This window comes from Schistocerca piceifrons, chromosome 8 (genome assembly GCF_021461385.2).
Source record: "Schistocerca piceifrons isolate TAMUIC-IGC-003096 chromosome 8, iqSchPice1.1, whole genome shotgun sequence".
Lineage (NCBI taxonomy): Eukaryota > Metazoa > Arthropoda > Insecta > Orthoptera > Acrididae > Schistocerca > Schistocerca piceifrons.
In genome coordinates, this window is record NC_060145.1 from 387,200,443 (window position 1) to 387,228,138 (window position 27,696).

A 27,696-nucleotide genomic window follows, 5' to 3' on the forward strand; every position below is an offset into this window, starting at 1 on the left:
CTGAGACTACTGAACTACAATAATTTCCCTGCTTTCGGAAATACAATTATTAATTACACAGTTAAAAATTTGTGTAATTCTTTTGTACGTTATCCTAAATAATTTTAATTATACATAACATTATGTTCTTCTCTTAGTACAGTAGACTCGGGATATGTATGTTGTTACTCCCTGAACATTTGAATACTCTACTCGAAGTGGTTTCTGAGATTTAGGGAAAAATGCACCAGAAAATGTAAATTTTCAGGAACGGCTTCTCAAGTTTCAAAAGACTGTAACTCAATATATGCTTAATTTTTTTTATTTTTAGTCACTCAAAAGCACCCTGCACCATACTGTGTATCATGCTCTTGATCTTTTTCCAAGTTTTTTCTTCTTTCTGGACTCCGCAATGGCCAGCCGTTCTGCAAACGCTGCATCATCAATGCGAACCTTGTCCATCCGTTCAAGTTTACTGATACAGTTTGCTCCAGGATTAATTCTCATATGCTGTAGCCCTTTCACCCTGCCAACGTTGCCATCATTAAAAGCAATAACAGCATCACTGACCCCCCCACTTTAGCGTCTTCATTCCAACAAAACACTTTTTGGTAAGCGAGTCCATATAAAATTACTGAACGACTCATTGGGATTTTGAGTCTGACCATTCAGGCACTTCTTCATTAGTTCAAGATTTGCCAGGTCTCTGTATATAGGCTTTATGATATCCGTGGGTGCTGCTCGAATGGAATGTTTACAGCTGTCTGAACTGTTTGAGTACTGGGCATTGCAGTAATTGAACCATGAATCAGTTCCAGGAGGACGAAGATAGTGTACTGGTTTGTCATCCGTTGACAGTCTGGAAGAAGGTAGCCCACACTGCCTGCTTCATTTTCAACAAATCCTCAGTATTATTTCTAATGGCCATCCCATAATACTGCTGTAGTTCATCAATCATTTTGTCTGTCAGCCCGCCTCTTACTGTTTTAACATCAGAAAGTTCCTTGTCTCTCGAACTTTGTTTCAACTTCCTCAATCTGGTGCCCATCCTCTTCTGGACATGACCAACACATTCCAGTTTTGTGATAATCGTTTCACCATAAGGCTGAGCGGCTACTACACTGTTATATGCTTTTGAGTCTCCATCACCTACGAACTTAGTGTAACACTCTCCCCTTTCGTTTCCAGATCGACTAAAAATTTCAGTAGCTGCAGAGGCCTCTATACCACCACTTGTTCCTTCATGCTTTCTGTCACGGATATGCCCTTCTTCATTCCCTGATTTACACTTATAACAATGTTTGGTTAAAATCTGGAAATTGTTACCTTTCCAGTACCCACACTGGTCACCATAGCAACAGAATTCTTACAACTGTAGCTGCGCTTCTGCCAAGTGCCATGAAAAGCTACTGATATGTCAGTCATTTCCTCATTTATTTCAACAGCTTCGTTTGCAGCACCCTTCATTGACCCACATGCAACAGATTCCACAGCAACTTCAATAAATCCTGCATACTTGTCGATTTTACAATGTGGGACTGGCATATTCATCACGGCACACTTTGTTTGTGCTGCAGTGTGTCCTTCGCCAATACCTCTCAATGCATAAAACCACCTAACATTTCCTTCAAAATAATTATCTTTACACCTATCAGAATTCGAAAATGAATGAGTATCTTTACAACTGGCAAAGTGATAAGTTTCCTGGGTAGTCCGTTTGATACCTCATTGTCTTCATGTAAACTGACTGACCCTCCACGTATTTTACAACACACACATTCACCTGACACCCTTGTTAGGATGTGTAAATCTATCAGAATATAAACTAACCTACCATTTACATCACTTTCGTTTTAAGAAAAAAGTGTATCCCAACGTTTTATTTTAATATTCGAAGCAATAATAGTTGTGTCTCTAGATACTGACGAGTTTCATTGCCTGTAACTTCACACGCCACATGTTGAACACAATGTTTCCCTTTATTCGAAAATCTTTTAGCATGAAACCAAGTTTCTTAAAAAAATTTCTTTTTGGCGCCACACCTTACTTTTTGAGAGATTTGCCAATCTATTCGTCACTTTTCCTCGGAAAAACGTTAGCACTTTGACATAAAACTCGTGTTTGTACTATGAAACGATACGACACTGTTTTTGACAGTGCTAATATACAAACGCGTAATTTAACTTTTATAACACAGCTTTCTATGTAAAAAATTACCGATTTTATTAGATCTTGAAGTAATGCACGCAAAAACTAACATTTTCAATCAGTGTAGATTATATTTAAAAAATGAAATAAAATACATCCTATGTGAGTGATATACATATCATTTTATACGGAAAATTGCAGAGTTTATAATGAGATAAAAATCCGAAAAAGTGAAAAAACTTTTCCATTCTAACTCCCCTTAAGAGCGCATCGGCAGGGCAATAATACGAGACAACAGTTGTATTGGCGCATTTCGCTTCCGACAGTACAGGCCAGCCACCTGGTCCAACCAATGTGCAGTGATGTAAGCAGTTGCAGTTACGAGCATAGAAACAATACAGCTTCGAATGTCATTTAATTTTGAAAGAGAAGGTAATAATATTCAGCAGAACAACAATACCGTACGCTTCTTAGACGACAAGATGGGAAGCTCAAAGTGGTTCAAATGGCTCTGAGCACTATGGGACTTAGAACTACTTAAACCTAACTAACCTAAGGACATCACGCACATCCATGCCCGAGGCAGGACTCGAACCTGCGACCGTAGCAGTCGCGCGGTTCCGGACTGAAGCGCCTAGAGCCGGTCGGCCACCGTGGCCAGCAAAACGGGAAGCATAACATTCTCTCGTTCTTAGCTATCAGAGTAATGTAATTAAAAGGAAGAGTGTTGAAGATTCCTAACTTACGGACAGGGTAATTTTTCTGTATGAGGTATGTGTTGAGAGGCACCCACATGCCTTGCTCATACTGTGGCATCAAGCAGTCAGGCCTGCAAGATGAGTGGTCTGCCAAGCGAGTGGATTCATTCTTAATTTGTCGAGTAACACGAACTCTAGTACTCACAACTAAGTTACAAGTTATCCTCCTATATGATTAATACGCAACGGAAACACGCATCTGACTAACAGTAATTTACAGAACTCTGACTGTACACTACGCACTGGCAATACCACATTTTCCTTCCCCTTTTATTTAACGGCTTTTGTCAACACGTGGCCACCGCACTGAATATGAATGGCGCACACATTATAAATTCGGGACATTCAGACAACATACAATTCGAAGGAAGAGTCCATCAATCTTTTTCTTTTCACTATCTTATTTATTCCGATAAATTCTCTAACCTAAACACACAAATTCTACAACCTACAACAATAACACATGAGAAATTCCGCCCAGTGGGCATGGCTTTACAATGGTGAATCTCTATATTATGGTCTCGTAATTACTTTTAACGCTACAGTGCACTTTCTGGATAGGATGGTGGATCTTTTATTATACCTCACGCTTCGACTCTCACAATCATCATCATTAAACTTTCCTCCAGACCGAGCGGTACCGAAGGAACAAGCATAACCCACTAATCTTTTGAAACTACCTCGCTACTCTCCCATGCAAACCACACATACCCAAATTACATGACATACACCACACTACAACATGAAATACTACACAGAGAATGGTCACAACATTATCACTTTCAGCTTTCCCACTTCAATTAATACTTATCCCAGTTTCACACGACACTGCCCCACTTTGTAATTCTACTTTCCTACTATGAACTCTGGAGATATTTGCACGTCTTCCTGTGCAATGCAAGCCAAGTGGCGTTGCTGGATAGACGGCCGACTCACCTTGCTTCTCTCTCAGAGTTTGAATCAAGCGTCACACGGAATCATATCACGCAAAGTAATATTAAGAACATCACACACGCGAGTCCTCAACTGATACCATGGACGAGTACTTCTCTTTATCCTTTGTCTCATACACAGATTGAGACTCACACAGTACTCACCACGTGGAAGTACTCGTCTCTAATTTAAAGTCCTGCACACGCCATTTCTTAAATATTTCAACTTATGGTACATACGCTATTTCTTAAATATTTCAACTTATTGTACACACGCTAGTAATTCAGCTTAACTTAAGCACACGGAAGTATTTCAGCTTATTGCTACACGTGGTTTCATTGTGAGCGTTGGTCACTTCCGAAGATTACTACAATCCCTTTAATATTACCTGCCTGACATTTAATTCTCCCCACAAAAGTTCCTGAAATAGAGAAATTATTATTTCAAACTACTCTTAAATATTCCACATGCATACCATGCCTCCACTCTTTCGTCATTACGGAGCACAACTAAAACAGGTCTTAACAGCACAAGATCCAGCGGCAGAGTGCTGAAACATGGCCGTTCCTGAGGTTCTCTCCCATCTCTGTCGAGGTGGGGGAAGCACCTTACTGTCGTATTGGTCAGCCACATTTCAGGCGCTCAAAGCTCTGGTAAATTTCATCTCTTTGGTCCCACCAAAGGTGGCCAAAGGATCGACTCAAAGATGATCATATATTCACATTCACTATCTGCGGTTAGCAGACGACCATACATTCATTCATTTCACAGATCTCACCAAACTGGATGTAGGGATTTACTTTGTGGGAGTGCACATGTGATCAATTAAATAAATAAATTGTCCTTCTTTCCCACACTGGTATCCGGCTTCGCTGTATTAATTGAAATTGAGTTATTTTACAAAAAAATGTGTTGTTCTGACAAAAATAATGAAGTATTTCGTACCTATTTTCACTGTCGGGCGGTACTGTACCCTTTCAGTGTGATTCAAAAGGGATTTCCAGGGATTACACCAAATAGTTTAATACTGAAGCCACTGAAGGTATTACTTACAATCAATCGTCTGGTAAGACCTCAATTCCTTTCATATCCGAATCCGAGAAATATTTCAGCACTGGATCTGTTATCTGCTACTCTGGTAATGAGCCAACCAACAACAGAACCCAAAGCCAACCTAGCGCCGCATTTTCTCCTCCTCCTTTCTGGCGTAGCACTCTGTATCCCGCCAGTGTTCGATGGTAACGTGTGACGAAGCTTTGGTCCACTGCGTCTGACAGCTTAAATGTGTTGTTATTTCTCACGATAACTCTCATAATTTAGTGCTGTGAGAATTATTATTGTCCATGTTTCCACGACGCTTATCACTCTTGCTCGCGTGTGACCACAACACCTGTGGTATAAAACACTGGGAATAGTCCAAATAAGGAGTACATAATTTTTTCCATTTTTGTTATGTTTTTCTTACTTTAAATAAAAAAAAACCGATGATTAAGAATTTATATTTGAAATGAAAACTGTAATTCTGCATGTAGTATGTAATTAGATACAAGAAGACGTTCACCTTTAATTAAGATGATTAGATATGTGTGAATTAGCATACATTTCATGAATTTCACAAGATGTAGGTATTCCAAACTGAACGAAAAAAAGAATAATCAATGCGAGATTTTGACCCTCGATCAATGTTATCACAACTGGTTTACCTCTCTTCAACGCTACTGAATGAACTATGCATACCGTATTCAATTTTTTTTAATGTCAGTGGATACAGTGCCACGGAAAAATTCAAAGTTGAATTTTCTATAAATTTTTGAAAAACATGAAGAACAATCTGTCTTTGGCAACTCTTTAATGGTCTCTCACGCGCAGCAGGTAGCAAGCGTCAGACATTTTCACAGCACATAGAAACAGACGGCAATCAGAACACGAGAGTACACAATTTTTAAAACCAAAATTACATACCTAAAATATGATTTAAAAAAAGAAACGTTGATCGCTGTTATACATTAGAATATCTTAAAGTTTCTTTTAGCGTGACATAATAATAAGGTAATACGTAAGTAGGACCTACTGTACTTCCAAGGGCGTAACAACACCAGTGTACGTGTGCCACCGCCGCTAACCAGTCACTGCCTATGTGTTTGTTTACAGCAAGTTTAATCTTATGACGACATTAGTATAATAAAGCTCGACTAACAACCATGTCTTGATGTTGCCTCACACAATGGCGTAGGTCGCTAAGCAAAACAGTCAGATGACAATAATAACCTCTAAGTCTGAGAGCAGTTCGTTTCAGTTCAGGTTAGCGATGATCTAGTACACTTGGCGCCTTTTCCAATATCCAGTCTCATTTTTCTTTGACTATTATGGATTCCTTTGAATAATTTTGTGGTTCTCTTTATCGCGTTACGTGTTTGAATGCAGTCCTGAAGTGTTTCCTTGCATGGTCTAGTGTTAAACCAATTCAGATACACAAGTGTGGTCGTTGTCTCCCGCGAAATGTGCTGGCCGCACATGAGAGGCTTTCTGCGACGGGACAGCTCCACCGGCCAGTCCCGCGGATATTTTTGACCGACCGATCTGGGCTGTCAGATTCAGATCCGTCGTACTCAATAAACGTGAACACCCCCGTCCGCCTGATCTATTTGAAGAGTCCAGGGGAAAAACCTGGTAATTCCAAAATTTGTTTTTTTTCATAATTTACTACACCAGTCAGTGTAGTTTTAGCTTGGTTTTACAGAACTGATGAGTCAAGAGATATTCTGATATCTTGTAAGCATGCGCGGGCGAAAAACATTATAAGTCCACGCAGAACAGGGGCATATCCTGACAAGTCCAGAGAATTCAACGATAAAATTTTACGACTTAATGATTCCCAGCTCGCACAGGTCTGTTTTCACTAATGTTATCGTTGTTTTATCATTGTTGCCACAGTCATTGTTGCTGACCATCGTTGTCAGCTCTGTGGAATTTGTGAAGGAAGTTAGATCTAGCATTGTATTCTGTCAGTGTAAAATGAATAAAGAAGACAGTGACTCGTCTACTAGCGAAGGAAACTATAGAATGTCATCAAAGAAGCTGACAATGAGAAGACAGACGTATGGTCGCGTTAGAGATGCCTCCAAACGTTTAAGATTGCAGTCACATGAAACAGGAGAACCATGTGTGCAAAAATTTGACTTGATATTGTCAGTGATGAAAATAAAAGGAATATTATTAATAACATGAACCACTTTCAAATTCACTATGAAATAAACCTCTGTTTAAGTGGTTTAACCACAGTGGTCGCTGTACAGCGCAGGCGTCCTAGAAGAGAAGAGCAGGAAGCAAAGTTTCGTGATGCATCATATAAATTCAGTGCTTGTATTACCATTAATGGAAGTGTCCAAGAAGTACATGTGTGCAATCAAGCATTTACGTCGTTACATGGAATAAAGAAGGGCAAGGTAGATCATTTACTGAAGAAACTTAAATCTGAAGACCAACCTCTACGAGACGGCCGAGGGAAACACAGATCCCGCCCACAGGCTTTGAAAGATGAAACACGTGCAATAATAAGAGGGCACATTAAATCATTTAAAGGTCGCAACAACCACTACTGTTTGACGAAGTCAGAAAAAATTTACCTACCAGAGCAGTTTAATATTAAAAAAATGTTCCATATGTTCATGGAGAAGTTTCAGGATCAGAACGTGTCGTACGAAGCATAACGCACTATATTCAATTCAGATTTCAATGTAAGTTTTGGCTATCCACGATCTGATACTTATGGCTCCTGCGACGAGACTCTAGCCAAGAAGAAAAATATGGAGAAGGAATTGACTTTGTCATCATCTGTTCAAAATAAAGTAAGGCTTCATTCCGAACTTTGATCCAATGAAATAGTCCATGAATTGCATCTCAGAAAACAAAAAGTGTTCTATGACAGGAAAAAGAATGGCAAAGATGGAATGTCAAAAAAAAATCCATCAAAGGTTGCAGTTACGATGGACAACAGCAAAAACTTTCCTTGTCCAAATATAAAGACAAATGAATGTATTATAAACTAGTTTTCTGTATTTATATTCAATGTTCATGTTTTGGCAACAGGGGACAGCTATTTTTACATGTATCCAGAGAGCACAGGCCGCAAAGGAGCAGACGAAGTTTCATCGTTCCTTCATCATTTTGTGCACAATTTTCTGAATCCAGAAGTCAGACATCTGAAGATCTTCAGTGACTCCTGCCACTGTGTTCAGATTCTTGCACCATCTAGTGCGTATAGAAAAACGATTGGTCTATGTAAAGATGATATTCCCCATAATAGGTCATTCGTATCACGAATGTGATAAAAATATTGGTGTGATAGACCAAACTAAGGAATGTCAAATTGCAAAGGATTAGTGTCAGATTTTTCAGAATTCACGCACGCACCCTTCGCCTTTTGCCATCATTGATGTTGAGGACCAACTAGAGATAATCAAATGCTGGACAGAGCATCTAGATAATACAATATACAAGAAGAAACTCCGTTTCCAGTCCAGGCCAATAAGAGAATTGGAAATCACACGACACCATGCAGCACTGGTTCGGTATAGAGGTAGCTACAATGGAGCATATGAGCAAGCTTCATTACTTCTCCGTGGAAAGAAAGGGCAAGGTTCCAGCCTGAAAGAAGGCGAGTTCAGCATAACCTCTGCTAAATATGAAGATATAGTAATTCTTTTACAGCAATACGATTTGGAAGTTTTTTATTCATTGAAATAAGTATTTTTTAGTATTAGGCATATAGCTATTTAAATTAAGGGATTCTGATTTTTTGCAGGTGATGTTAAAATATCTGCTGAGAAATACAGAGATTTACAAAACTTGAAAAGACTTTGCTGTAATGAAGTACAAGTGTATTTTGATCGTCTTTTGCGTTAAATATGAGAATTTGTTGTAACATGAATCTGAAATCTTGTAGTTGCCTGCAGTATGTTATGGACATGTCATATTTTTCCTCTGTACGACCTGCCTTCGTAATAAAAACGCATCATATTATTGTAAATCGTATTCAGATGTGTATAATTTCAGCAGTACTCTTCCTCTAAAAGATATATTAAGGTCTAAAACAAAAATGAAGAATATAACTTGAAAAACTAAAATTTTATGGGTCTTGAAACTTTAAATTTCGTTTCCTGAAAAAAGTTAGAATTGTCACGTACCAGGTTTTTCCCCTGGACTCATTTGTTCTTTTCTTTTATTTATTGCTTATGTCGCCAGACCACATTAGGACTTTAAACCTTCAGTGCCCTCTCTTACATCTGACCAGGTGCAATACATTCAAAAAATTTCATAACGATTACAATATATAATAATAATTTGCGTTATTAATAAAAATAATAATCGGCAATAATAGTAACACTAACAATGATGATAAAATAATGGAGGAATCAGACGAGTTAGTGTCGCACACTGACTGGGAGTCCTGATCCCTTCGTGTGTGGAGTAAAATAGGCGGATTTTCGTTATTTATCCAAGGACCCAGGACTGCAATGCATACTTGACAGGCCACGGGCCACAGGAGACTGATTTCAGTATTTGTGACCGTGTCTTGCCGAAAGAACGCTATACAGTGCGGCGCTTTTAGACACAATTCTATCCTGCCTCGGGCATGGATGCGTGTGATGCCCTTAGGTTAGTTAAACCTAAGTAGTTCTAAGTTCTAGGGGACTGATGACCTCAGATGTTAAGTCCCATAGTGCTCAGAGCCATTTGAACCATTTTGTTAGTCGGTGGATCGAAGAGGATGTCAGTGATATCAGTGAAGACATGGACGAGAAAGACGACGGTTTTAAAATACCCAGTGATGACAATTCTGCTAGCAAAACAGCGGGTCTTTCAGGGGAAAAATGTCAGGACAATTGTGATGGAGACCTTCGTGTTTCTGCAATAAAATACTTAGAGTGTCAGTTAAAATAAAATGTGTTACGAGTGATGGTACAGAAAAATGTAGATCCCAGCACTGTATCTGTTCTCCAGATTTTCTTTCTCTGTCCATAACGACTGCAGTTTTTACGTGCAAGTTTAAACCCTGGTATTTAGTTTCACGTGAAAATTCGCTTCCTACAGAGATACAATAAAATTCACAATGTAAAATTAACTTCACTATCAGTTTGCTGATGTGTGCTATTTAAAAAAACCTCACAAAAGTAAGTGATTTTGTGTGATTTACCAGATAAATCTCTGTTTAACCGTAGGAGTACCAGAGACCATACCCCGTAGTATACGTTAAGGAAAGGTCACCTCGTGAGTTAAGGGATATCATATAAAATGGATCAAAAACTAGACATTCCGGACATATGGAACTAATTCAAAATCGTTGGCATTCATCTGAGATTCGTACAGACTTGATATGCAAGGAAGAGGGCGTTCTTAATCCTTTGTAGTGAATACAGCACCAGTTACTATTTATTGACGCTCGCCATAGTGTTGTTTTATACAATTCATCCCCTCCTTTCCGTTTCTCTCAAGAGGCCTACACCTTTCTCAACTTGCTTCTGAAATTATTGAAGGTATTATAAATCCGTCTTCGCAACTACAAGAAAATGCATATTTTTGACAACAAACGTGGTTCGTTTTCTTGAAATAAAACGTCAATGGTCTGTAATGAAACATTCCAATTTGACTAGCTTTCTAGATCCAAACTATGCTCTTTGTAGAAGCTCTTGATTTCATTTACCGTATTTTACTTGCGATTTTCGCTCGCATCAGAAAACGTCGCCCGTCTGCACTTTGAAACACGTATGTAACGCAGCAGCGATGGCGAGGCATTGTAGCATCTGTGACCAGAGAGTATGCGCTTGACCGCGCGAGTGTTGGGAGCGGTTCTCAGTCTGTCAGTAGTCGTTTCTCAGTCTGTCAGTCAGTCGTTGCGAGTCTGTAGCTCTGTCTAGTTGAGAGCAGTACTCAGTCTGTAGTCGTCATGCAGAGCGGTCGGTCAGTAGTAGCAGCCCAGTGCGTTGTGTGATGTAGGCGGTCGGCAACACTGGTCAAGATGAGGAATAAGGTATACTGTTAATTAATATAATCATTAGATAATGAAAAATTTTATTTATTGTAATTATTCTCCAACAAATCTCCCAATAATAATTTTTTATTTCAAAAGCATTTTCTCAAAAATTTAATTTTTTATTGAACTCAAGATTTCGTTGCACTTCCCATTTCATTCCACTTCTTTTGAAGAAAAATTCCACTAAAATCACAAAAAAAAAGAGAATATTATTATTTGCAATGCAGTTCCTCCAAGCGGTGCGCAACAACAAGAGCAGATATGTGACATCCATTTATTCTGAGGTAAGACTTTAATTCTGATTGTTTTACACAGGGCCAAAGACCGATATTTCGGTTTAATTGAATTTTCTTGTCACTGAATGGACTTTAATTTTTTGAAGGATTTATATTTGAGTCAGATTGCGAATTTCACATTTTTGTTGCCATTGTCAGTACATTTCATTGTGCGCAGATTACGTTTAGCGCAATGTCCATTAGCATCCCTAAATAATATTGTCCTTTCTTTTTTCTTTTAAAATTACGGTGGGGAGGTTACACTCGGCTCCCATTTGTATTAAGTATTGTCCTTTCTTTTTTCTTTTAAAATTACGGTGGGGAGGTTACACTTGGCGACCCTGCCAGGATCGTATTTCGTTGAGAGTCTTTTGAACAACAGTCAGATATCTGCTCTTATTTGCTTAAGTATAATTAGGATTTGGCGCTACGCTTTTATTAATCTTGTGACTTTCTCTCTACAGGTCAACGGCAATTTGTTGCTTTGTTGTATTTGTGTGTTGCTTTTGCATTGTGTTGATTTGTTTTGTGAAAAATTTTGACTATTGTAAAAATGCCGCGAAAGACTGTGAATAGTGTATCGCGAAGTATTGTGAATGAAATTACCGACTTAAACAACGTGACCGATAGTAATTGTGATACGCAACGTAATGATGACAATCCTGCGTTCACTAACAATCAGTGCATTCCAACCACTAAAGATGACTTTCACCTTAATGATGAACAAACGAACTCAATTGTCTCGTCTGTTAACTTGACGACAATTGATGACGCAGAATGCTCTATGGTAATGAGCGCTGCCGAGTTTAACACACCCGATTTAGAAAATCCAAGTAATGTACAGACAAATTTTTCGAATGAAAATGATCAGTGTAGTGAGAGTATGACGGATCCATTTAATTCCGAAATAATGTCTGACAGTGTACATCCGACTGATAATCCTTTTTGTAAGTTGCAAAATGACCAAATGGTCACACAAAGCGCGACAACTGCAGGTACACCATTAAACAGTACTGAGAATGCAACAGCTACTTTAAGTTTGGATCAATTTATGACAATAATGCTACAGTTTAAGAACGATCTTGGTGTAGATATCAAACAAGATAATGAAAAACTCAAACAACACTTAAATGAAAAACTTGACAATAATGCCGAAGATATCAAACAACTTAGTGAACAGCTCAGACAACAAAATGAAAAATTTGACGACAATTCGAGGCAGCTTAGTGAACAAATTAAAGCTGTTGCCGCGCAGTGTCATGACACTAAGGAACAGTTGCGCGTGGAAATTGAGGCTTGTTCACAAAAAAATAGCGAAGAAATAAAGTCTGTTGCACAAGAATTAAGGGAAATGCAAACAGCCGCGACAAATACACTCAGAGACGAAATTAGCGGAGTCGCCAAACAGTGCTCTGAAAAAGCTATACAATTACGGGACGAGTTTAGAGCAATGACGGTAGAACTTTCGCGCACTATGGACGCAAAGATAGACGCGAAATTCGAACAGCAGAACACTCAGATTAACGAGCGCTTTAATCAGCACATACAGAACAGTGATACGCGTTTCCGCAGATTTATTCAGGATCAAAACAAAGTAAAACGACAAGTCATGGAAACAATCACTGCACTAAGACAAGAGGACAAACGTAAAATAATTCGCGAAAGCGAAGACGTATGTAGACAATAATATTACTACAGTGTCCGACAAAATTAATACCATAGAACAATTGAACGCGGAATTACGGGATGAAATTTCTGACCTTAAATCAAAAACAGATACACACACAGTAAATATTCAAACAGTGACAGATAGATTCGAACAGTTAGATCTAACACAGGATTGTGATGTTATCAAAGCTGATGTTAAAAAACTGAGCGAAACTACGCGCAAGTTGCAAAAACAGATTAATGCGTCTGATTCTAAAACCGATGATCAGGTTAAAATACTGACTGAAAAATGTGATGAATTGGCCAGTCGTATTGATGTTATCGAAAATACTAATGACAATAAATCAGACGATACTGCACCGGTTTCTTTTATCCAAACACCTGAATTTCAAAATTTACAGCAGACAATTAATGAAATCGATTCATCTAACAACACGTTACGTCGGAAGTTATCAAATTTACAACAAGAAGTAACAGAGATGAAAAACATTTCAGTTAATAATAACATACAACAGACGCCACTTAGCGAACATTTGTCTGACTCACGCAGCGTGTATAATGTGTGCAATTTACAGAGACTACGCGAATTAAAATCCGAAAAGCTACGCGACTTAAACTCTGAAAAGCTACGTAACTTGAAGTACGAAATGACACAGACAAACAAATTCTCACACAAACCGGAACGTATTCTCAAATTCAGTGACGAGAGCGATGATAATAAGCAGTTTGCATTTGTAAGAAAATGTAAAGAATTTAATAATGACAGCGTACAGGCACACGCTTTGCACTGTGTACGACAATTTATCTTTGTACATTCACCGCTATTGCGTGTGATGCGGAAGCTAGCTTTGAACCTGATGCGACAATTTGCTATTGCATTTTCATCAGCATTGCCTGTAATGAGGAAACTTGAATTTACATGGTTACAACTATTTACTTTTGAAATTTTACCGCTATTGCCTGTAACACAAAAGCTAAAATTTATTTGCAGTGCGTAATTGACCTCAGGGGATTCATTACGCTTTAATGAATATGTGCCGTAGCGAGCATAGGGCCCCGAGCTGTAGTAGTGCTGTTTCATCTTTAGTTTTCTGCACTGCTGCCTTTTCTTCTACTATCCTTTATATCTATCCAAACTGCTCTTTAACTATTGCTCTACCTAGTATTAAGAAACATGTAATGAATATCCGATGTGACAAACTTTTACCGAATGTGACAATTTTCAGTAGGCACTCCCGTAATGACAACTACCGCCGTAATTTTAATAACAGATAAAATCGTAATGATCAGTATGTGCAAAATTATTAGTAACAGGAACCACATTTTTGTAACAATAAACGTTTTTCACCGCAACAGCATGAAAGTCAGCCGCTTAGCATACCTAACCAACAATGCAGTCTACAAGGTCAACCAAACTTTAATGTTTCGCCGCGTGCACGTATAGTCCCAGCTCCAACAAATAGTAACGCATGGCAGCAAAGAAATAACTACGTACAGACAACACACCATTTCAATTCCTATCGCAATGCGCCGTATAGAAATTACTATCATGACAGACGTAAAAATAACGAGCACAATTTTCAGCGTACATTTAATAACAGTCGATCTTTTCAGCAGCAAGAACATCAGCAACAACGAATAATCATGAATGATCCAAACAATAGGTGTCATCTATAGCGTAATACGTCAGTAAGAAATAACAGAGCAGTTCAAATAGTCGAAATGCCACAGCATTCTCCCGTAAATAATAACACATACGATAGATTTTTAACCAGATACAGCACAGATTGCATATTACAGTAACGCAAACATTACTTTTGACACGCAGAATTTTGTTCACGAGAATGTTATTTGAAACATGCTTTGTTGAATCCTCCACTTTTATCGCACCCCGATCTTACTAGAAATTTTTCCATTGCCACCGACAGTTCTAACACCGCTTTAGGCGTACATATTTTCCAGGAAATTGAAGAAGATGGTTCAACAGTAATTAAAAATATCGCATTTGCAAGCCGCATTTTGTCACCTGCTGAGCGAAATTATTCCGTTACAGAACTTGAAACATTATGTGTTGTATGGACTTTCACGAGATTTAGGCACTTTCTTTACGGCAGACATACCACCGTCTACACAGACCACAGAGCGATACAATTTTTACTTTCGGCTAAATTTACTCACGACAGATTAAGTAGATGGAAACTATATTTACAGGAATTTAATTTTACAATAGTTCACATTCCCGGCACACAAAATGTTATAGCAGACGCACTATCGCGTTCTCTCGGCAACAATCAGCAAGACGTAGCAACCCACTTCTGCAAAGCAAATTTCAGTGTCATGTACATTCAGCAAGTTGCATTTGAAAACTTTATTTCATCGTCATTACAGGACATAGCACAAGAACAAAACAAAGACAATGTCTGGAAAGAAATTAAACACCTTTGGCAAGATAGGAATAATGTTACGATTAGAAACCACTACACTGTACGCAATGACATTCTGTTTCGCCGCTCTCATCCTGACAGCAACAACTGGTTATTATGCATTCCTGACGAACTGGTTAACAAATTAATTTGGTACACTCATTTAAGTTACGCACATTACGGAGCACGAAAATGTTTTCTTATACTGAGACAGAACTGTTATTTTACCAACATGGAGAAACGTATACGACGAGTTTTAGCGTCTTGTAAAATTTGCCAGAAAGCTAAATCAGACACCACTTCACATATTCCTCCGTTATATCCCATTATACCTGTTAAATTAAGACACATGGCCGCAGTAGATATTTTTGGTCCGATTCCGAGAACTAACAGAGGTTTTTGCTACATTTTTGTCGCTGTTGAGCTCACTTCAAAATTTGTTACTTTCACTCCGTTACGCAAAGCTACTGCTAAAACTGTTTCGAAAGCATTTGTAAAACATTTTCTATCTCATGTAGGGCATGTAATGAAAGTAATTTCTGACAATGGATCTCAATTTCGTAGTAGCGTATGGACACGCATGTTACGAGCCAGAAACATTTCTCCGATTTATATATCCAAGTACCACGCTTCTTCGAACCCTTGTGAAAGATTAATGAAGGAAATTGGTAAACTGTGTAGAATATACTGCCACAAAAGACATATTGATTGGGATACACACATACTCTCATTCCAAGATGTAATTAATTCCATTCCAAATGAATCCACTATGCTATCTCCGACTGTTATACTGAAAAACGTTGAACCACCGAACAAAATTAAAGAATTAATAGAATTTCCCAAAAGTCGTCGCCTACGACACCACGAAATAATTGACATTGCGCTGAACAACATCAAACGTGCCGCAGAGCGCCGGAGAAGACAGCAAAAACAGGTTTGTAAACGCCGAGACTTTCACGTTGGACAGAAAATATTAGTGCGTACACACTATTTATCCAGCAAATTAAAAGGTAAGTGCAGTAAATTTGAACTTCTATACGCAGGTCCATATCGGATTCGCAGCATCCCTCACCCCAATGTTGTACACGTCGAAACTTTGAGAACCAGAAAATCGAAAGGCAATCACCATATCTCAAACATTAAACCGTTTATTGAGTGAAACCACTGTATGATTCAACACACTATGATGCCATTTACTAATGCAATTATTTCACGTGACTAATTACTGATGATTATCGTATTTTTTCTTGGCAAGTGCCCGGCAAGGTAAGGTTAGCAGGTCGCTCTTCTTGTCGTTACACATCAGACCGTGCATATTTTTCCAGATGAATTTACACATTTATGACTATTTCTGCAATTGTATTTATGTGACTACTTATTGATGATTATCGTATTTTTTCTTGGCAAGTGCCCGGCAAGGTAAGGTTAGCAGGTCGCTTTTCTTGTCGTTACACATCAGACCGTGCACATTTTCCACTTTTTGTGTGTATGATTGTACTCCAGTTTTGTTTGTATGCACTATGAAATAGTTAAGATATAACACACACCAGTCGACTTTGACATTTTTTTTGCCTTATGACATCTCAACATCGTGACTGTTTCACATTTTTTTTTGCTGCTGCATTGTATTATTCTGCGTACATTTTTGCATCTGAACACTGTCAATGTCTTTGACATATTACGTTTTCTGTCATGTTATGCTGTAGGGTTAATTATGTTACCATAAACCAGTCATTATCTAGTGGGTATATGATTTAAATGCAGGACATTAATCTTTGTTCATCAATTTCAGAAAGGAATGATGATTCTAAGAAATAAATTTAACATAAATGGGAATTTCACCTACGGAATAAACGAAAGGAGATGCAATAACTTTATGAGGAAGAGTAAATGGATCAGGATTAACAAACATTAACAAGAATATACTATACTCATCACAGAATAGCAGTCTTAACTAATTTTTTCTTTCAGATTACAAGGTGATTGATGCAGGCTGTCAGAGAGAACTACACATCTTAGTTTTAGTGATGAAATATGCTAGAGATAAGGAATAGTTGTATAATGAGTAATGAAGTGATTTTTTTGCAGATGATAATGAATACTGATGAATAATGATGAAGGATATGGTATTATGAATAATGAAGTTTTTCTTTACAGGTGATGATAATGGTGAAGTTATGATGATATGGATAATGAAGTTTTTTTTCTTTACAGATGAGGATAATGTTGAAGTTATGTATTTATGCTACGTAGTTATTTAAGTATTTGTTGCAGTTTGCTTTGACAGCAGGTGTTACATTGCATAGTAGGATGACTGAAAGTTTTGGAAAGGACAGCTATGGAACACATTTTTATACACACTTCACTGCCTGTTAATTCGAAGTTCACTACTTTTCAGCATAGTGTGCGTTTCTTCTTTCAGGTCAATAATCCGTTTTTGTATTTTTTTCCAGGAGAAGTTTTTCATGACACTTACTAAACCTGTTACTTATTATACCTGTTCTAGTACTTGCATTTTTATATTTTTTACCCATTTGTGTCTATCGTTTATAAATGTGATCACATATACTGCCTTGTTACATAACCTTGCTACAGCTGACTCATGACGAATGACGTTACCTATCCTCATTTGCTGCAATAGGTCAAAAGCAAATAGTGTTATGTTTCAGCAATTAATTATCGATCCCAACGCAATGCATTGCTAACAAAAAAAAAAAAAAAAAAGAAAAAAAAAATATAAAATGTATTAACAGTCCCAAATAGTGATACCAGTTTGAGAAAATTCTGAATAATACTGATCAACTCTGAATAGCATGTCACTTGAGTAATGACCTCTTAATGAGACTATATTCAAAATGATGCTTTGTCACTAGCTAATAACTGCCACTGTTTATTGTAATGATACCACTTATAATGCCTGTGATTATTAATGATTTGACTGTAATTAACTGATTTTAATAATGCCTTTGTAATGATCTGAATACTACTGAATGAGGAACACTGTTTATTGTAATGAGTACTTGTAATGCCCATGATTATTAATGCTATGACTGTAATTAACTGATTTTTAATAATGACTTCGTAATAATCTGAATAATACTGAATGATGATTTTATTCAATACTTGCTGGCCACTGAGTGCCAATAATTAATGTCACTCCACGAATTGTTATTAATTATGCCATTGATTAGCTCTTGTTTCCAATGTTGATACCTTGTAATTTGAAATGAATGTGACTGTTTAATAATGCTTTGTAATTAGGAGAAGGCTAATAATTCTTAATATATTGGAATTTCAAATGATTAATTAACGATGCCATACTTTGTTGTTGGAAATGAATGTGACTGTTTCATAATGCTTTGTAATTAGGAAAAGACTAATGATTCTTAATAGATTGGAATGACACATAATTAATTAACTATGGTACTGTTTAATAATGCTTTGTAATTAATTAAGGGTAATAATTCTTACTATATTGAAATGACAAATGATTAATTAATTAACTGTAATTAGACAAATGATTAATTAACGACAAATGATTAATTAACTGTAATTATACAAATGATTAATTAACTGTAATTAGACAAATGATTAATTAATGACAAATGATTAATTAACTGTAATTAGGAAAAGGCTAATGATTCTTAATTATACTCTGTAACTGGAAAAGAATGCGATTATTTAATAATGCTTTGTAACTAGGAAAAGAAGATTACTGATTCTATGTAAAACAATTAATGAACATTTTTCTGTAATACTACATACATGGTACAGAAATGTTCAATAACTGGGCTATGAATGCCGCACACTACTACTGTAATTGACAATATAATGTGACTTGATGTCCTTCACCTCATAAGCTGACTACCCTAAATTACTGCAATGTCCATTTGTCCTGTTTATCCTAGTGATCATGGAGCACAATATTTGGTTTTGCACTAATTCTACGTTGGTGTGCCTTGTAAGAGTGTGGTGTTGACACGACATGCTGTCCACCACCATGAGCGATGAAGACATTATTATGGTCCCACTGTTTGGTGTACCTAATGTACTGCCAAAATGAAAACATGGAACATTACTACGACAGTTCAGTGTCTTGGCTACACTGATAAATTCTGATGGGAAAAGAACTTCAAGTTGTGTCACTTGGTGTTGTACTTCTGTGGAAAGATATGGACTTTCAGAGCAGCTGTGTGCAATCTAAAGTGCTACAACCATGATGCAATCCTTCCCTTCCCTATCCTGATTCTTGTCACATAAAGAAAAAATTTTTTGGTAACATCATTTATGTTCATAGGTTATACATTTTTCGATTCGCTAAACTCCAGTGTGAGTACACTTATGTCACTGGTCGACATGATGTTTGCCATTATGTTTATTTGTTGTGAAAATACTAAAGACATTTTTCAGTGCATGTGCACTTTGGACATGATTTTTTTTTTTTTGCCATTATGTTTATTTGTTGTGAAAATGCTAAAGACATTTTTCAGTGCATGTACACTTGTCAACATAATATTTTTTGCCAGTCTGTTTATTTGTTCTGAATATGCTAAAGAATTTTTTTCAGTGCCTGTGCACTTTATCTGTCAAAAAAATTTGTATATACTTTTTTCTGATTTGCTACTATGTTTAGTATTCACATTTTGTCTTTGTCTGGTAATATTTTGTACTTAGTGCGTGTGCACAACATTTAAATATTCTGTAAGTTGTAGGATTTTGTTAATTAAAGAAAAATTTTGCCGCGATTGGCAAGTCCAAATGACTCACCATCGCTGCCAAATTTTTGCCCCCCCAGTGGAGGGTTATGAAACACGTATGTAACGCAGCAGCGATGGCGAGGCATTGTAGCATCTGTGACCAGAGAGTATGCGCTTGACCGCGCGAGTGTTGGGAGCGGTTCTCAGTCTGTCAGTAGTCGTTTCTCAGTCTGTCAGTCAGTCGTTGCGAGTCTGTAGCTCTGTCTAGTTGAGAGCAGTACTCAGTCTGTAGTCGTCATGCAGAGCGGTCGGTCAGTAGTAGCAGCCCAGTGCGTTGTGTGATGTAGGCGGTCGGCAACACTGGTCAAGATGAGGAATAAGGTATACTGTTAATTAATATAATCATTAGATAATGAAAAATTTTATTTATTGTAATTATTCTCCAACAAATCTCCCAATAATAATTTTTTATTTCAAAAGCATTTTCTCAAAAATTTAATTTTTTATTGAACTCAAGATTTCGTTGCACTTCCCATTTCATTCCACTTCTTTTGAAGAAAAATTCCACTAAAATCACAAAAAAAAAGAGAATATTATTATTTGCAATGCAGTTCCTCCAAGCGGTGCGCAACAACAAGAGCAGATATGTGACATCCATTTATTCTGAGGTAAGACTTTAATTCTGATTGTTTTACACAGGGCCAAAGACCGATATTTCGGTTTAATTGAATTTTCTTGTCACTGAATGGACTTTAATTTTTTGAAGGATTTATATTTGAGTCAGATTGCGAATTTCACATTTTTGTTGCCATTGTCAGTACATTTCATTGTGCGCAGATTACGTTTAGCGCAATGTCCATTAGCATCCCTAAATAATATTGTCCTTTCTTTTTTCTTTTAAAATTACGGTGGGGAGGTTACACTCGGCTCCCATTTGTATTAAGTATTGTCCTTTCTTTTTTCTTTTAAAATTACGGTGGGGAGGTTACAACTTTTTGAGGCAGCCCCCGTTTGGCACTGTTGTTCCCGCCAAATCCCATACTGCTTTGCAGAACTATACATTTCTTGACGTCCCAAACTATACAATACATCAAAAACTTGCAAGCACAGTGCGTTGCCTGATGTGAGCGGAAATCGAACATAAAGAACCGTAATTAAAATCAACATATTTTGTAATTAACTATTTTTAAATATAGAAATCAATCCAAATTGTAAATATGTTTCGTGACAGAGTACTGATGATGTTTTATTTCAGTAAAAGGAAATGCGCTAGATGACAAAAATACGCATTTTGGTGTGGTTGCAAAGCATTTGAACACTATTGCCACACAATTGCAGAATTTATTTTTTGAAACGTTATTTCAAATTTTGTAGCTTAAATTTTATTGTACTTCGGTCTACAGCCAGGCTACGGTTTAGAAATTTTTCAGCCACCCACCTGTATGCCCTACTTTTTAAATTATTCTGCTTGTAATGTTGATACGACAGATTCCACAAACAAGGTATTTCGCGGTACAACTGTATAAGTTGTTGGGAGTGGTGACTGATCCTTTCCTACACTATACTTGCAGCGACTAAAACTTGCTGTCATATGAAAATCACAGTCAATTTCGTGGAGTTCCTGAACGTCATCCGTCACATTAAATATGCACGTCGTGGCCAGCTAATAAATAGAATAAAGAGCGAGGGAAGTAACGTAGCTAAAGGAACCTCAGGGCTTCTCTACTCCAGGAAAGACGTGGAAAGGAAGAAGAAAATATATACCATTTAGATAATTTTGATGCACAGATTGTCATGAGACTAATACATAACTTCCCCGTGACTCACAGTGACCGACATTAATGTGACTAGTTCAGTTAATCGAAGAACATACGTTATTTAAAGGAGGCATTTCATCCTTATCAGCGTTACACCATAAGCTAGGCTGCGATGGGTTCGTTTCAATTTTTTTTTTCTATTTCACTTATATTTTTAAATATTCGATAGATATACGAAGTAAATACATTGACTTTCTGGATAACCACTGTAAAAGAGGATGTATCGATCACATGTGTCGATGACAGAGATATGCATAATTCTCACATTAGAATACATGGTTCCCACATCAGACGCAACGAGGGGTCGGGTGGATTAACGAGAAAAATGCAAGCGGCACTGTCAAAGGAGAACTCCTCCCTGTAGTACAGACAGGTAACAATGGTACTTATTGTAATGTGAATGTATAATTGTTCAGAATACAAGAAATTAATTCGTGTCTTGAAAATGAGAAAATGATTCTTCTAGAGGAGAAAAGTTTGCTTTTAATCTAAATGCACTTTTAATGCTCAAGTCAGGGAGCACAACGACACATTAGTATGAAGAGATGACTACTGTATTTGAGCAATTACTATTCACTTCAAACGCATGCCTAAGTCCATATTGCAGTTCCACTGAATTACTGCCTTTTTTTTGTACCATGTGATTTGTGTAGAAATCAATATCCAAATTTCCCAGCACTGTGCTTGATAATGCTACTTATAAAATCTTTGTCGAATTATTGGTCGTAACCTTTAATACGTTCATTTGCAGGCCGACTAGCTGTAGCTTACAAGTTATGCGGGATGTGCTTTGTGCTCAAGCTTAAGCTGTCATGACAGCACGTCCCCCACCAGTGACCATTCACAAGGGAAAAAACCGATCGGTTAAAACTGTTACTGGTATTTTAGTTCAGGATAAGCGGTACTTTTCGGTATTTATTTGGTCTCGATTACAAGAGATTTTTATTATTTTTTAGTAATACACGGGTAAAAAAACTGAAATATAAGTTAGTCATAGCATCAGTGCTAAAATATCTTTTTTTTTTAAACCAGTTATTTTTGTTCGTAAAATCTCCATTGTTTTGCAATATTGCGTTATTATTGAAAATGGGAGAAGTGATCAGTGCTATTTTAATAACAATGCCGACAGAGATAGGGAGCAAACACATGGCATAAGAATTGATACAGTATCGCTGAGGCAATAATGTACATGCCATCATTTGGCGTAGCCTATAGGATGACATGCGACTACACGCAGTGAGTACTAGACCCCATCAGATCTTTACTGCAGTTTCTCGGTGTTGTCGTCGGATATTAGCTGTATTAGAGTGGCACTGACCCTAGCCTAGAAATACTCGCATTTTACGAAGTGCTATATAATGAAGCCACAACTGACTTGTGACATCATGTAAAGAGAAAACTTTAAACTTAACAGTTAATTCATAACTTACAATACAAATAGACAGTAGATGATCTATATGCTGTTATCTACTTGTAGCTGTTGAAAACGCACAAATTAAAGTGAAAACTACAGTTCTTCGCTCTGTTTTCACTCTTTAGCACTGACTATTCGTAATGCCCAAATGGGCATCCTCGATTTTGAGTAGAGTTTCAAAAAATTAGAATCAATAGGGGAATAGTGATTTTGTGTAGTATTACCCACTTACCTCCTCCTTTCGTCCGAACAGGCCTTAGTAGGCCCAACGGCACCGAGCGGCCGCCGTGTCATCCTCAACCCACAGGCGTCGCTGGATACAGATATGGAGGGGTATGTAGTCAGCACACCGCTCTCCTAGCCGCATGTCAGTTTACGAGACCGGAGGCCGCTACTTTTCGATCAAGTAGCTCCTCAGTTTGCCTTACAAGGGCTGAGTGCACCCCGCTTGCCAACAGCGCTCGGCAGACCGGATGGTCACCCATCAAAGTGCCAGCCCAGCCCAGACAGCGCTTAACTTCGGTGATCTGACCGGAACCGGTTTTACCACTGCGGCAAGGCTGTTGGCACCCACATACCACTTTCCGAGGAGGTCAGTGAACGGTTGACAGTTTTTTTATTTGCCTATTTAATTTAATGTGTCTTGAAACTGAGGGAGTAAAAATTTTTCAGTCTTTGTGCGATTTCTACTTTTTTTTTTACAGGAAATAATAGGAGTAAAAATCGAAAACCTGTTATTTCCGAGTGACTTTGAAATGTTAAACTGGCGCTAAAAAAAACCGTCATCCATGGCTGTTGTGAGATAACAACCCCCAAAAAGGCGGAGAGAAAGCTATGGGCAAAATATTGGCTAATGCAGGGATAGAAATTCATCCACGCTCTGTTATTGATGCAACTGGGAGCGATGAATGTCTTAAGTATCTAAGAATGGATGAATCATAAATTTTGAAGCTACTTGTAACACTGTCATATGAGGGTTACAAAAGCACTAGTTCAAAATAGTCTTCTACACTAGTCACACATCAACACAAGGTGATCACAGTAAATGAATGTGACAAATAAATAAAAACACCTACGGCCGTCCTTATGATTTTATTTTGTCGCTACCAGTTTCAATGCTTCAGTGCATCTTCTTCAGGCTGTTTTTGATTCGATACAGGTTGATAAGATCGCATCAAAAACAGCCTGAAGATGACGCACTGAAGCGCTGAAACTGGTAGCGACAAAATAAAATAAAATCATAAGGACGGCTGTAGGTGTTTTTATTTATTTGTCACGATAGAAAAGGGCCGTCGTCCCAGAGACCTCCTGCTAAAAGGACGGACATACAAAAGGAAATGAATGTCCGAAATATCGTCTGCCAGAACATGTACACGGGGACGTACAGTGATGTTACGTGTGATTTACAGATATAAGTCTAATTAGTGCGTCCCCAACTTCTCGTAAGTGAGTCATAGACAACTTGCCTCAATTGGTTTCTTCTACTTCGGTCGCGACCTTTAACGCTTGTGCCACGAACTGTGCATAATAATGACAAGTGGGTAGGTTTAAATGTTAAGCATAACAAGAATCGTAAAATGTTTGGATGCCAACTAATTTTGGTTTTATTTCACCAATCGCAAAACTAGTAAAACGATTTCTAGAGTCAGTCTACCGTTAATATTCGTAACAAGATTCCCAGTCACTAAGCATTAGTTCCCAAGCACCGCTAAAGTTGAAAATCCTTCACGCGCTCTTAGAATCAACGTGAGACCGCATAAATTTGTTTTCCGAGGCAACTTTAACAATTATAAATCCGTCTGTACGCCGAGCTAGCTTCATACACTAGTTCGCGAGTTACTACCTCGAAAACCGATCGTAGGCTGCCTTGTATTAACACCGTGTCGCACAAGGCAGTTTTTCAACAACTCTTCCGTTTTTACACGAGAGCAGATTTTATACACAGATTCGGGTATTGCCTTCTCGGAAACCGAATGTAGACTAGTAGCAAGCTGTATTAGCTGTTTGGCGCCATATCTTGTAGGTGAAACCCACAATCTCTCTGTCCTAGAACGATACGGCTCTAGCACGCCCGTCCGTTCTCACGCTGGTCCGTTCTCACGCTAAATGACCATATGACGCATCGTTCGATGCGTCTTGCGATCCTACCTACTCGTTGGCCTCCCATGACAAACTCTTCCTATACAGAGTATTAAAACATAGCAACAAAATTTAATAAACATAGGGATGTCGCATAAACGCCATATACTGAACATCAAACCATTCCTAACGAATAAGAATAGTCATGATACAGGCTGTAAGCCACTACGATAGGGTGGCAACTACATTACGATTTCTAGCCAGTGGCAGAAGTTGAGAGGACGTCAAATTCAGTGCTGCTGTATGCTCATAATCATTAACTAAAATGATTCCTTATACCTGTAATCTGATTTAGAGTTGACTGATGAAATATGCTAACGCAAAAGACCGTGTGAACGTTACATGACTTGTAAGTTTAAGAAACTCATTTCAAATTCGAAGACGAAAGTCTACACACGGTGTTGGCGCACATCATCTAATAAATAGAACACGAGATACGTAAGAAATGAAGCATTTAGCAACTGAAAAAAAAATCCCACACTTCGCTATTTATACCAGAGGGCTTGGATATAAAATGAACTTCTTTTTAACACTTACGACAATGAAGTAAGTATATTTTATTGAAGTCCATTGAATGTAGATACTTAGGTTTTTAGATTTCATTTCCAATAAGTGTCGTAAATAAAACCTAAAAACAGAAATGCAGAAGGTCGACGAATATTTATTCTCTTTATGTGCCATAAAAGCCGTTATCGATTTGTTATAAATAAAAAGAAGTGCTTCATTTCTTGCATTTGTTTTTCTGTACTCCTCGTACGACGTGTCACACAGACATCTGCAGCCTTTAAATTTCTCCATAAGCTCTGTCCTCAAAGTTTCATCCACCTCGTATCCTGTCAGCCATACAAGAACAGAATTTAATCCCGCGCGTAGTGTCGAAAGAAGATTTGTCGGCACGACAGTGATACACACGGCCCAGTTTGAGGAAAATTCGTCGGTCGGTCAGTCAAAACGTCTACACATGACCAATGTGATGGTCGATTGGCGCGTGTGTACGGTCCTACAGGGACCACGCTGAAGACGAGGGTTCTACTTCCGGCTCTCTATGGAAAGCGCTATTATTTTTGAATTTGCTGAAAGGGGCGCTGTAAGTTTTAATCGTCACTACGAAAAAGAGTTACATATTTGCACGCCTATTGTACGCTAGGGATACATATTTAAATGTCGCCACATTACCGTACCTCGGCTCTAGAGGAGTTGGCTGAAGTGTAAGGCAGCAATACAGTGTGGTATGATACAGTGATTTGATGGCGAAGACACTCCCAGGATAACTGAACAAGACCGAATTATGAAAAACAAGTATCGAATGCGATCTATTAAGGAGGGTATGAAACAGACGTGCGAAATCCATGGTATGAAGTGAGAATTGCCGCGAATCACAAGAGAAGTGGAGGCCCTGGTGTTCGAAAATGGTCACATCACAAATGTTATGGTGGAAAAACTGAAAATCAGTTATATATCGTTTTGAACATTGTTGGGTTCCACTAAGGCTCATTACCATAACAAAAAAGCCGTCGATCTTAAGTAGCAGCAGAAATGTTGCAGCTGCATCAGGCCAATCTAAATGACTACTTTAGCCATTTCATCACCACAGACATGTGCGTATTTTAGTCTCAGTATGAAGTTATGTTGCTACTACCTACGATGAGGGTGGTTGTGTGTTATCATTATCTTGGATTTCCCAAGGATGAATGAAAAAAATATAGTGACAGGAAATGAAAACGGAAGGGTATGATAGTAATTATAAACAAAAATGTGAACTTCATCCACAGGCCCTGGTGGGCCCATCGGTACCTACCGACCGCCACGTCATCCTTTGCAAGTGGCGTCATTGCATGGGGTCAGCACGCCGCTCTCGGGACCGTTGTCAGTTTTCGTGAGCCGCTACGACGCGATCTAGCAGCTCCTCCGTCGGCATTACGAGACTGTTCACAGCGTTCTAGTAGTCCCACCTACAACTGAGTCAGCTGCACTGGGCAGGGCGCTGCAGGCAGGTCTACCTTAACCAACCACGAAACGCGAATTTTTTAACGACTCTATGGCAACGCCTTAATTTTTTCATAGCTCAGTAGAAGTCTGTTTGCCTGCGACTGTTAGTGCTTCGCAGCTGGAAGCTGACAACAGCGCTGCGAGCTGTCACAAATCTACTATAGGGAAAATTCCTTGGCAGTGCCGGCAATCGAAACCGGGTACTCTACATTGCACTCAGCCACACTAAGCAATCATCTACAGAGACAGACGATAATAGTAATGTGAAAGCATTAATCGCTAAATTGCTTACGTTTATGCTTCGAATTCGATATTTGCAGAACACTTTGTCGCACTAGGAAGCCATTACGCAATACTGCCGCAGCATAAATTATTAAAACAGCTCTGCCTATGGTACTGATGTAGTGACATTAAAAATGTGCA